Raw genomic sequence first — 14,446 nt, 5'->3', positions numbered from 1 at the left:
ATGACCATCTGGTGGTATGCCGTGGTATCCATTATCACAGTTGCTCCCCCTTTGTCAGCAGGCTTGATGGTAATTGCTTCATTAATGGCTAAGGATTGGAGTGCCTGTCTGTTTTTCTTAGAGAAGTTCTTGTATCCCGGAATTGTCTCAGATTCTAGTTCTTCGAGTTTCTTTAGGAGTGCTTTTTCGAAAGTGATGGACTCAGGTGAGATGGCATTGGGTGGAGGGTAGAATGTGGATTTACCCCTTAGGTTGGTGGCACTCTTCTGTCCTGTGTATGAGGCTTGTCCGAAGTATTGTTTGAGTTGATTTTTCTGATTAGCTGAGCTATTTCTATCCGGGTTTGGAATGGGTCATGCTCCGCCGATGGTACGAATGAGAGTCCCTTCTCGAGTAGATCACCTTCTTCTGGGATAGAGTGTATTGTGAGAGATTCATCACTAGGCTCTCTGTGCGGGGTCCTATCTCCTCAAGTTGTCCTAGGTTGTGACGGTTCATTCGGCCGGTGGTACTGTCTGGCCTTGACCGCGGCCTTTGCTGCGGGTGACTCGGGTTGACTGATTCTGCCAATGCACTTGCGGTTGCCAGTTGCCTCTGCCTTTGCTCTTTGCTTTTCCTTGACCTCTTGGAAAAAAAGATTGTGATGGACCGTTGTTGCTGGACGGGGCTGCATTGCTCATATACCTAATGGGACCTGAGGTGTTGGAACCGCTGCTAGAGCTACCACTCGAGAAGGTCCACTGGTTGGGTCTTGCTCGGTTGTTGTGGATCCTCTTTCTGTTATGCTGGTTTACCTGTTGGCCCGGTCTAGATGTATTATTCGCACTCAGGTCTTCATAATATGCATCTGTAATATAAGGGTAGATTCTTTCCTGTGTGTAGGCCGCCAAGTCTTTCTTTAGTTTTGTGACTTTTTTGTTGAGATTGAAGTCTCTGAATTCTTTCATTGCGGCCTCTAAGTCATCCAGACGTTTTTTGTATTGGGCAAGGACGTTGGAAGATTTCATGCTCTCTTGCTTTTCTTCTATCTCCTTCATTAATTTCTCTGAGACGGATTTAGCTGTACTGATGATTAGTATAAGCCAATCCCTGGTGCACTTATTGGAAATATAACTCCAGTCTTTTCTGAACAATATGTGTTCTAGGAATATTCTGGGTTATATTCGTATGATGAGACCCAGGAGGGCTGCATGGGCTCGCAAGTACTCCGTCATAATGGCTCCATGGAATTCTGTCCTTATCAGTTGCTTTTTCAGGACCTCCAACTCATTCCATTCATTATTCGTCGTCCCTGCCATGGGTATGGTTATCTCGTCTCCTAGAATTGAGGGAATTGCCAAGATGGTGTCTACCAGATCCTCAGCAAAGGCCAGGCATCTTGCTTTGGCCATTTTCGTCATCCAGTTGGGTGTGTAAGGGGTATTTCAGTATGGGTCCACTTGCTCGAAACAGGGGCTACCCCAAACATATAGTCAAACAAGCACGGAAACGAGCAAGGAACATCCCACGAGAAGTCACTTTGGAACATCATGTCAAACAGAAAGAATCCCACGATAAGATCACAGCAGTAATGCGTTTCTCTCCATTGACCAACAAGATTAAAAAAGAGGTTCTGAAGCTATGGCCGATCCTGAATGTCAGCTCTCACAGCCTAGATACCCTGAGGTTTGCCTTAAAAAGAAGGAACAACCTATGAGATTCTCTTGTGCACTCTTACAAAGAGAAAGAACCCAAACGTAACACACTGTGGGGACACAATCAGCAACAGGCCACACCCCATGTGGCACATGCAACGCATGCTCAAGCACCAAGAGAACCACCTCTATTGACATAGGGTGGCATTTACCGTGGATTCAAAAAACTCTAACTAACTGCAATAGTTGTAACGTGATTTATATCATCACATGCCCTTGCAATAAGCGCTATGTAGGCATGACAACACATCCAATCAAGACACGCCTTGCGGAACATAGATCCTGCATACGGACCAAGAAGACCACAGCACCCATGGTGGAACATTTCCTGGCACAAAAACACACTCCAACAGACTTCACATGGACAATAATTGAGAAAATGGCCACCCCCACGAGAGGAGGGAACATACACAACCTGCTCTTTAGACGGAAACAACTTTGGATTTTTCGCCTCCAGACAGACAAATCTGGGCTCAACGAAGCAACCAGCTGGCAATCGCTGGCTACTCTGTAACCTATACTTACCACTGGCCAGTGGGGATTTCTTGCAGCGTATTGGCTCTTTTTGGTATATGTGGGTCATTGTATGCAATGCTGTAATTATGTATTGTCCATAACCACTACAACTTTACTTACAGTAACTGGATGTTTGGCACAAGAGCACCCTTCAAGATGCACCTCCAGCACTTCTGATCTATGTGAGACATTTATGGCTTGGATAGTGTAGTCCAATAATGTGTGGCGATCCGGCACCCGAGCAGCGGACATGCGGCTGTCACTGGGCACTGACGCGTCACCTTCGCCTTTACTTTGGCCACATGAGATCACTATACGTGGCCTACAACTATGTGTTTGACACCGAGCACACAGCCAATAGTGTCAGACCTTTGTCCTCACACACGGGATAGCTCCCGCAACAGGGCCTCTGATTCGCTGCCCGCGGCGCCTGACTTCGTGATGGCCATCGCCTCCTCCGAGTGGGGCGGCCATGCTGGAGTCAGGCACACGTGACCACGCGACTCGCAGCGCCATGGCCACATAAGCAGAAGGGTAGTGCGGGCCGCGGCGAAAAAACCTGTAGGACCACCAGAGACGTTTGCTCTAGGTAAGCGGCCTCTTTTAGACGCTATCCACGGCCAGCCACTCCCCCGCGAGCAGGGGCCGAGAGGTAGGCACGCGGACTTGTGTGTCACACAGGGTGTTTCTGTTGTGCACTTGCTGAATTTGAAGCTGCAACGCAGAGCACGTGCAGCTTGACAGTGTAACTCACGCAATTTGGTTAAAAATTGATAGTTATACAAAGAGTATTGTTGCTTTCCTATCCTAGATGCACAAGTGCATCACACTTGACAGTAATAATTGTCATTTGGCCCCCAGGTTCCGGGCCGTCTCACTCACCCCCCGTGGAGAGCATCCATACCACACGGAGAGGGTAAGCCTTTGCCTTACTGATAATGCAATGCAGTGTTTTGGAACAGACCTACATTTGAGGTTATCAATTTGGATATTTATCCCTGCTCCATCTCTCACCGCTCCCTCCTGTCATCCCTACAGGGAGAGGTACAGAAGTTAAGCAGACACCACTGCTGCAATTAAATAACAGCGGGCATATACTTTGATGCCTGGACTAGCCCTGATGAATGTGACTCATCCTCCTTGTTCCACAGAAACCGGTCGGCTATAGAACAAATAGATCTAGTGCAAAGTGCTACCTGCACAGGTCCACATTGTTCTGTAAAAGGATCTCTATACTAAGCACCTAGTGGTCCTTCCTGTTTTAGGTGAATAACCTCCAGAGAGAAATTAACTGAAGAAATCCTTTCCTTGTTTTTATACAAAACCTGCACCTGCCAATACGGAGAAAACCCATTAAAATTAACTACACCTTCATCTGTATAGCAGCCAGCACATGCAACAACCAAAGTGGTTGAGCATGTGTTTTTTAGCACAACACAGAGCACCAGACACGATTTGGAAAGCGCAGTCAGACCAAATGGCTTCTTGAAACCCGTCCCATTCGATATAACTGCGTACAATCCTTCTTTGCCAACAGGACCATGAGAGTCTTCTCATCTACGGCTGCCGCAGACCCCATCCCCATTACCTGCGGTGTCCCCAAGGATCTTGTGTCTCCCCCACCCTTTATAACATCTTTACAAAGCCTCTCTTTGATAGACTGGACCATCTGGGTGTCACCTACACCAACTACGCAGATGACACCCAGATACTCCTCACCATCACTGGCAACTACAACGACGACGCCACTAGGATCAAATCTTCTCTATCATTCAGGCATGGATGGCCACACACGGCCTCTGCCTGAATGATGAGAAGACTGAGCTCCTCCTAGTCGGATCTACCAATAACCTACTTAAACTTAGTCCTGACTACTCCAAGTTCATCATCGATGGTAACATCATCCCAGTTGTTAAAAACGTGAAAACATTAGGTTTCTACCTCGATGCAAACACCAACCTCTCTAAACAAGTCAACATGACCGCCTCAGCCACCGCCTACACTGGGAAACTAATTAGGGCCTGCAGACCCTTCCTATCCACAGATAGTTGCCTTACACTGGCCAGGGCCCTCATACAAGTAGCCAACCAAGTCATAATTAATACACTTCAGGTTCTCCAAAACAACGCGCTGCGAGCGGCACTTAACATCCCTAGGCGAGAGCACATCTCCCACATAAGAATTCCCTGCAAAATTGCTATCCATTCAACAAAAAAATGATTTAAAAACCCTCTGCCTCACCTACAAAGCCCTAAACCACCTAGCCCCCCTATCTCACTAACTCACTTTGAAGCAGAGCACCAGAATTACTAGATCGTCCAACACTCTCTGCCTCAATGTGCCCAGATATACCTCTAAAAGAGCCAGTGGCTCAAGTTTCACGGTCCTTGCACCTCAACTTTGGAACACTCTGCCGTTGAACATCAAATCGACCAAATCCTTCCAATAGTTTAGGAAACTAGTCATTAGTTGGCTACTGGATAAAACCATTCCCAAGACAGACCTAGCATGGCACCAATTGTATATACTGTACATACCATATATATGTTCAACCGTTTGCTTTAAATATCACTGTTTGTATATGTTGTATATTGTATATTACCCCATTTTTTGTTAACTGCATAACCTGTATATATTGTACTTCTGTAACCTGCCACTGTAAGCGCCCTTTTACTCCTGGGTCCGGAGGGCTATATAAAATAAACAAACAAACACATTCACATCAAATCTGTCATGTCTATCCAGAAAAATGCAAGTGCACTGAATGAAGTATCCACATCTCACCTTATCCCGTGTGTGCCTGCACCAGCTGGATTGTGCGATCCATGGAGGTCCCCCTCTGTTGGCCTGGAAACCACCAAACCCTGATGCTGTGTCCTGTACACACATACAGCAGCAATTTCACCTTCAATCACAGCAACCATATACCCATGCAAAACAATGCCTCTGTGGAGAAATACAAAACAATGTGAGGGAAGGCAGTGCATCCATGCACCCGAACATACAGCAAAATGTACCCCCCTGAGTGACATGCAACAAATGCAAACAAAAACACACCAGCCACCCATCACAATCTGTCCCGGGATCCATCTAGCCAGATCCCTGCCTTCTCATGCCAATGCACCATGAACAACCCCACTCGGTGACACCTTACCCATCCATAACACCTACACTGCCCCCCCCCCCCAAGTGACACATAGTGAAGGACTATGTAATACTTAACCATTATCATGCTGATGGGACACTAAATCTTCACATCTGGCCACAGTAAGCATGACATTGAAAGAACCCCGAAAAAGAGAACACTTAGAGGATGGAAACCCAGGATCACCTAGGAAGTACTTCCAATGCCACAATATGGCATCCCCTCAATAATGTGGCTCTGTGACAGCGCAGTATACACTGGCAGGGGAGCCAATGATACAAAGTTCAAGAAGATGTGATTGAATAAAAGTGCACAGAAGACAGGATCATGCAGCAGGCAGCACTTCACAGAGGCAGCTGTCATACTGGAAGGCAGGGCACTGCAGAGACTGGCCTTAAACGCACCAGCAGACATGAGAACGCAATGAGTAAAAGAGGCCAAGGACACTGACAGACAATAGGGAACAGGCAACAGGAAAATGAAAGGGAACTTCACTGGGACTGGATTTAATTGGGTCAAATGTGTTTTGAACTGAAGGGAACATTGAGATGCACTCAGCAGCTGCCAACAGGCCTCATAAAATCTGCTGCTATACTGTGCATGGTACATGTTCACCATGACAAACAGGAACCCCTGGACAATGGTGTGTGCCTGGTGTCTGCAGAGAACATGGTATCCCACAAATGGCCAGCAGTGCTGTTATGTGTGTGAATATTTCTTGGGACAGCAACCCCAGAACGGGAAGAAGGACAAAGATTGGGTTGCCTGCTTGGGTAGACATGACTATTGAAAAAATCATTGAATGGTATGCCACGTGGCAGGCAAGACACTTGTGAAAAGTGCAGGGAAACACTTACCATCCCAACCATCACCATGTGTCACAGCACGCAAAAAGCTGGGCCTGCCACCCTCATGAAATCTCACCAACAAAGGCCCTACAGTGACAGTCTCCCTCACAACTATGAGCCGACAAAGAAGTACCACCCTGATTGGCTTGAGAAAACCGCATGCATAGACACACCAGCCTATCATCACCATGTGTCACATGCACCTGTGAAGCTGGACCCGTTCACCTCAATACAATTAAAAGAAAAGTTATTCCACACAGTGCCAGACTCTCTGCCGCAAACCACAACACAAGTGACACCATGAGTGCCCTTCAAGTACCTGCACAGGGAACCCACCTGGCTTGCATCCACTTTATCACACATGGAAATACATTTTCAAATTACAAAGACATGCATTGCAGCAACATAAAGATACTGGACATCCATGACAACTCATTTATTGAACAATAAAATAGGCATGGACCACCCAGTGTCGAAAGATGACAGAGTGCAAGAGGGAGACAGGACACCGAGTGACAATTGCCTAGCAGTGGAGTGAGAGAGAGAGAGAGAGAGAGAGAGAGAGAGAGGGAGAGAGAGAGAGAGAGAGAGAGAGAGAGAGAGAGAAAGAGAATGCGAGAGATAGAGAGAGAGAGAGAGAGAGGGGGGCATAGGTGAAAAGCACTGCAAGAAGGAGACTGGATGGTGGTTACATGAGGATGGACATGCCTGTCATTACAGTGGGTGAGGACAGAGAGAAGTTGTCCAAGAGAGGAAGACAGAGACATGAACATGTTTGCAAGAAGCAGCCTGGTCAGAGAGCCTGGAAGGAACAGAGATGGAGAAGTACCACATGTCTTGGGCCATGAAGGACAAACATGGGTGACGGAGTAGGGCAGACTGGCAAAGAATGGGCACATGTGAATGGTCAATCAGGAGCTCTACATCAGACAAACCCCTGGCAACATCTGCCATGCCATGCAATGCAGAAAAAGACCCATGTATGCTACATCCCTGAAAAGAAGTGCCTACAGCCACATGCCCATACCCTAAATCAACACACATTCACCCCTGTTGGACACCACTGTAAATGGCCTCATGACATCATGCAGCTGTTCACTCACCTCTCAACAGACCACACACCCTGAGTAAGACTGTCCCAGTAAGTGTGCATGGATTCCAGGATGCCATCACAACTTACAAGGGGAGAGAAGATGAAGACAAGCTGAGGGGAGTGGACAATGGGACAAATGCATGGGCCCACAATGTGCACACAGAATGTGCACTCACTGACAGTGCTGTATGATATGAACAAGGAATGGAAACCAATATACATGCAACACACCCCAGTGTAGATAACCAACAGAAACAAACAATGTACAAAAAGTGACGTGATTGGGTAACACAGAAACAGTCTCTGAGGGGTACATATGCACATATCTGTACAACTCTAAATGCAGCAGGTGTGACACACCTGTCCAGCGGAGTCAATGTACACAAATGGCCAAAATAGTGTCACCATTGACTTTGCCGATCCTACCTGTCCAGCAAATGATCACCTTATCTCTATCACTCCTTTCCTGGGTAAACTCATGGAAAGCTGTCCATATCCCAGTTTACTCTACACACTGAATATGTTAGTTGTCTCCATGACCATCAGTCTGGCTTCAGAGCAGCCAGAGTCATGGAAACTGCAGGTGGTTTTGGTGTTAGAGTTCTACCACGCAGTGCCAAGGCCTGATCTTCACTGGGCACTGCCAGCCATGACACGAGTGAATGCACCATCACAGAAAGGGTGATGAGGTCTCCATGCATGTCCTCACGTATTGCTGCAGAGTCTGTATGCACCCTCACCAGTGATGCATTGTGTTGCTCGGACAGTGTCTTAATGAAGACATTCATCTCCTCGTGGATCAGTATCCTTCTAGCTGAGATTTTTTCATGGATTGTAGTCATCATTGACTGCATCTCAAGCCTCAGGGCCTCTCCGTGTGCCTTAGCATCTGCATGCAGGGACCCTTGAAAATACCTCATTTCAGCCCCTCTGCCCTTGATGTTGGTGTGCATGCACATCAACTGGACCTTCCAGCCCTTTAAGATGAGATAGCAATACCCTTGAGATATATGGGAAAGCATAATGTTATTTAAACATCAATAATTGAAACAACTCAGGTAGTTGGCAAAAGGATAACTGTTTTAATAACAATGATCTAAAACAGGGAGTACAATGGACATCAGCAGATGTCTCTCATTATGATCTCAAAGCATTTCATAAAAAATCACACTTTTATAGTAAATATTCATCATTGATGACATTAACCTGCATATCACTAACGTCATCCTATGTGTCAAACCTTAAAAAATGCCATTATGTTGCAGGAATTTGTTTATGAATCCAATAATTGTTAGTAATCTCTATATATTGCCAAATTAATGTGTTTTATAGAGAAACCTATCTACAGTAGTTCATTATCTATCATACCTAATGACTATGCATTGACCAGCATCAAACTGGAAATTGCCATTATCTGAGATTATCTCTGTACCAATATCAAAGATACAAATTACAGCATACTCAGGGAAGGACATTCTATATAATTATTCATGAATCTCATTTTAAATAAATGAACCTTCACACAGTAGCATCAACACATTATATATACTTTTCTGGCCCTTAGGAAAAGTATGTGTTTACACAATTCAATCAAAAAGATCATCTAAGTATACGTTCCATACTCGTTTGGGTAGTGAAATAAAGTGATAGGCTTCTTAACATCAGGTCGGGCAACTAAGCCCTTTCCTAAAAAATGTGTCACTATGAACGTCATTAAATATACAAAGTCTAATTGGCTACACAACTATAGGACCCTTGATCCTGCGGGCCCCTATCAATGGTTACTTTCTTACCTCTGACAGTACCCTCCCAAACTACGTTAGCAGCATGCAGGCTGAGCGTCCAGGGGCAGATAAGCTAATCTTAACCCTAGCTTCCCACCAATTAACATGATCATCCATCATCACATCAGTGGTCTGCTGTCAATTCGGGTTTTGAACTCATCCTTTAAAATTTCCCTTTCTATTGAAGAATTCTAGGGAGTGAATGAACACTCTGCCCTTGTGCATAGACTTGACCATCATGCTTTTCCGACTTCTCCCCACATGATTAGAGATCACGAAATTGAGCTTTCCAATAGACCTCTGAAATCTTCTTGTTCTCTTCTATGCCTTCGGAACAGGAAGCATCGCTCTTTCACATGATTTGTATCCAGTGTCAGCTCACCCCAGTCTGATAAGGCCTTGGTTTCTTGGCTCATCCAACCTCACCTTTCTGAGTTTTCACCTGTAATTCACTTGTTTTCTAACTGTGCCATATTTGGAAATTGGGAAAAGGGGCCTTCCTTCTTTTGCTCAGCACTGCTATCGTACGTAGTGGGAACATCCATCTTCTACTGACTCCAATAAATATATATATATATATATATATATATATACATATGTACATATTTGTGCATGCCACACTCTATTTACTATACAGCTAATCTCAAAATTACTCCATCTGTTTGCGTTTCTTTGCATATTTACACGTGTGATATAGCTTGATATCTTCATTATTTTTGTAGCATAAGTGTCTTCATCTTAATCCCAAAATGTCATTCATCTCGATACTTTCTTGGTGCCTTATAGAATTGTTTATAACCTCTGGTCTCTGCATCTCTTCTCTGTATACGTCAGCTATGTATTTGTATGACGTCATTATTTCTCTTTGTTTCTTCAATTTGTCCTGCTTTCCTCCGGACTATCACTCGGACAGCCATCATACTGTCTCATGTGCGGGTATGGTTGTCTCAATGGGGACCATGCTTCCAGGATTCTCCTTGGGATCTGTAATTGAAATGGTTTTGTATGTGTGTCATATTCTGTTTTTGAGCTGATAGGCGATATGGGAGAAGTGATTGAGGTGGGGGTACTTAGCTCCTTCTCTACACACAGTCCGTGGGAGCGGCATGAGGACCGCATGACCTGCAGCTGTTGCTCTACCTGTGTCGCTGGTGGGGTCATGGTCTTGGCCATCTTATTCATCCCCTCTTATATTTTGTCCAACACATTGCCATGTCAGATGGTGGCATGCAACATCTGCTGCTCCCACTCTGTCTACCGAGCCTGCACAGGCCCACCACATATGAGGTGCCCACCATGGCCTGATACAAGGGACCATGCCCATTTCTGTGGTGCCTCTGTCGTTGGCTACAGGTCTGCAACCCTCCCTTGGACCGCAGCCCCTGGACCTGATGCCAATTCATGGGAGGGTGGCCTTGCAGCCATAACCACTGCAGATGAGTGATAGGAAGAATTCTCAGAAATGTGCTAATTTCCCTTACCTTTTGAGACCCCCAGCAACTTTTCTGGATTTCTAGGACTTTAATTTTTACATGGAAAAAGCGTGAGCCTTTTTTCCCACTCTTTCATGTATTTTGATGTGTGTTTTACTTTTGTGTTCTTTGGACATGGAGTTTTTAGACAAACTACATAGGCATCATCGTTTTCTTGTGTGTCACACAGCACCTTCAGTGCAGTGGCACAGGGATGTCTTTCAGACTTCCCAAGGTTTAAATACCTTCTCTGGGACTTGCAACTGTCTCCAAGTGCATGTAAAGTTAAATTGACTTTGCTAGTCTTTTAAAATTCATATACCCAGCACAAACTATCTTCCTATAGAGTGCCGGAGGGGTTGCCTAGCAAACACGCATGTAACAGTCAAACGTTACCCTTTCCTCTTGAACGGCTGGTGGCAGTGGTTTTAGAATGAACTACCATGATTTTTCCTGGCCGTGAACACCGGTAGCTAAAAATCGGATCAGCCATGTTTTCCAACATGGTGCCCAAGACCCCTCTGTAAAAACAGACTCCGTTCATCATTTGTTGCCGTTTCTTTTAGGAAAGGTCCTTCTAGTGTTTGTCTCTGTGCACAAAACCAGGTTTGGTCCCTTTGTTTGTTGTCCTTTGGCTGGTTTCAGTGCTGAAGTCCTCCTCTGGCGCAAGAGTGTCTGGGGTGGGGTGGATGTGAGGGAGGTGCCCAAACCTCCTTGTGCTTAGTCTCCTAGGAAACCTGAATGCACTCTGGTGTGATTGGCTGGCTGACTGTCGCGCAAGGTCAGCCACCTTGATGGGTGAGTGACAGCTATGCTGGAATGAATGGGAGAAAACTGTTTAAAAGCAGGTCTCTGGGAAAAGGAGGCAGAGACGACCACTGGAACGAAAGAACCGAAGATGAGCTGAAGGAAGACAGCGGCTGCAACTCCTGGACCGTTGGTCTGCCCGGTGAAGCCCTGCTGCAGGTCCAAAATGCCTGAAACTCCCTTGACAGAGAAGCCCCTTAAAGGACAACTTCTTCCCTTGAACTGGTGGGAACAACCAACTCGCAAGCCACCTGGACACCGTCTTCATACGTAGATTTTTTTCAGAGTGCTGTTAAAAATTGGATAGCCAGTGAGAAGGATACCAGTTTGTGGACTTTAAGGCACTCACACCTTAAAACCAATGTTTAGCCCAGCTTGTGCCTTCTCCCATCGTCCTCCTTCTTCTCCCATGACTGAAGCTCAGGAACAGCGAGATCTGCAGGAACTGCCAGGAACAACTGGCTCAGCTACAGCTTTTCTTCATCAATATGGTACTGTGCAAACGCGGTGTGGAAATCCTTTCTGCCACAGTGAAAGTTTGTGAAACATTCCCAAATTTATTTTATTTATTTTATTTTATAACATTTATTACACGCCCAGACCCTGGGGCATCACGGTGTGGTTACATTGGCAAAGGAATGTACAGAGTTACATTTGCATAGGTATTCAGAACATTATTACAAGATGGAAGTTGGATATATTTACACAGAGAGAGTTGCAGATTAGATGTGATAAACAGTAGAGAGAGAAGTATGTACATATAAAACGGTCTTGCTCCCAAGAATGAGTAGTATCTGAAGATTTGGGAGGCTGGTGAGAGCTGGGGATGTAGATAGGTCTAAAGGATAGCTAGAATGTGTTAAAGAGCCACATTTTAAAACTTCTTTTGAATTTGAGGAATGAGTCTTCCTTTTTGATGTAGGTAGGAAATGAGTTCCAATCTTTAGGGGTGAGGACCTGAAAGCTACTCACCCCTGCTCTAGCATATTTGAAGCCGGGGATCTCTAGGAGTTCATCATTATTGGATTTTAGCACCCTGTTGGGCTTCCTTTTCTTAATGGCCCTGTTAAGGTAGATGGGGGCTTTGTTAGTAAGGCATTTGTGAGTAACACATAGTATTTTGAATAGTATTCTTGCCTTGATGGGCAAACAACGTGCTTCTCTCCTGATGTTAGTGATGTGATCAGCTTTCTTTACACCTAAGGCAGCACGTAGTGCTTTATTCTGCATGAGTTGGAGTTGGACGAGATTGTTGTTTCTAGCAGTAGTGCGTTGCAGTAATCCAGCTTCGAGAGTATTAGTGCTCTAGCTAGGGTGATGCAATGTGTTGGTGTAAGAAATTGGTGACTTAATGCAATGAATTTAGATGTGTATGAAGTGGATGAGGAAAGTGCTGAGATATGTTTGGTCATAAAGAGGCTGGCATCGAGAGACTCCTAATGTTTTGACAAGTTTGAGGACTGGGATCGTGGAGCCATCTATGTTGATTGCTGAAAAGTCTGCCTGGAGGTAAGCTATTTTTGAAGGAGATCCACAATGAAAATTTCAGTATTCTCATCGTTGAGACACAAACTGTTGAGGGCTATCCAGTTGTGAATAACGGAATAGACTCTGTTAATTGTTAAGGTGTCTTGGTCATAGATCTCAGTAATGGGGACAAGGATCTGGGTGTCATCTGCGAAATTTGTGTAGATGACACTCATGTCTTCTAGCACTCTGAAGAGAAGTTTGGTGTAGGCGTTATATAGCGTTGGTGAGAGGCAGGAGCCTTGCAGTACCCCTATGGAGACTACTATAGGATCTGCTGCTACTTTACCTATGGAGACTCTAGATGTGCATTCGGAGAGGAACAATTTAAACCAGAGGGTGGCATTGTTTGAGAAGTTAAAATCGTTGGTTTGTGAGGTGCAAAGTTTGTCATGGTCTACGAGATCAAACACAACTGATAAGTCAAGTAGCAGTAGCATGCAGAGTTTCCCTGAGTCCCTAATGGTGTCCATTTGAGATTTCAAATCTAAGAGTGCCGTTTCTGTACTATGGTTGGGTCTGAAGCCCGATTGGTGAGCTCCTAAGAGTTGGTATTGTTCGATGTGTGTTTGAATTTGTGAGTAGGCTATTTTATCAATGATCTTGAGTAGAAATGGGACAGTGGTTATTGGGCGGTAATTAGTGGGTACAGTGGGGTCGAGGGTAGGTTTTTTGAGCAGAGGAGTGACCCAGGCTTCTTTGATACTGGTTGGGACAAGTTTGGTGCTGAAGGAAGCATTGACGAAGGTGGTGATGATGGGGGTGAGAGAAGTAGCGCAATCTATGACTATGTGTGCAGGGAAGTTTTGTTTGCTTCTAATCTGACATATAACTCTTTTTCTGGCAAACTACTTCTAAGAACATAGGCAAAGACTTAACTGTTTACTACCAGAACTGTGCTATCCTATCCAAGACACTGAACCATTGACTTTGGCACAGGCCTATTTAATTGAACTGCCTCTTGTAGTGAACTGAAACTATTTGCCGTGACTCTAAAAGTAATTGGGCCTCATTACGACCTGGGCGGTAAGGGATTACCGGTACCGGTAAGGGCACTGGTGCCGGTAATCCTTTACCGCCCAATTACGAGGTCCCTTTGCGGGTCCCTACCAATGGTAATGGTTTTACCATTTACCAGCCGTTAAGGAAGGGACCCGCAAAGGGACCTTGGAGGTCATTACGGTACCGCCTTTCCCATTCCCTTTGAGTCCTATGGGGGCAAGAATGGGAATGGGGAAGGGCCAATGGTGAATGGGGAATTACCGCCCCGCCAACCTTGGAATGGGGCGGTAATTCCGCCATTCACCATGGAGGAATCCGGCATCAACCATGGCGCTAATAGCGCCATGGATAACGCATGGGTCGTAATGAGGCCCATTGTGTATTTATATTTGTATTTTGTATTTTGTTTATTTATAGTGCGCACCTTGCCCCGGGGCATCTGGGCGCATGTTTAAGGAGGTGGTTACAAGTTACAGCAAATAGATACACTAAACATTTTTACACATATTTACATAGAGTTCAGAGCATCAACAGAGAGGAGAGGAGCGAATCTAAGAA

The sequence above is a fragment of the Ambystoma mexicanum genome, chromosome 9 (genome assembly GCF_040938575.1).
Source record: "Ambystoma mexicanum isolate Mex_15411 chromosome 9, UKY_AmexF1_1, whole genome shotgun sequence".
NCBI classification, from domain to species: domain Eukaryota; kingdom Metazoa; phylum Chordata; class Amphibia; order Caudata; family Ambystomatidae; genus Ambystoma; species Ambystoma mexicanum.
This window is presented reverse-complemented; position numbering follows the sequence as displayed.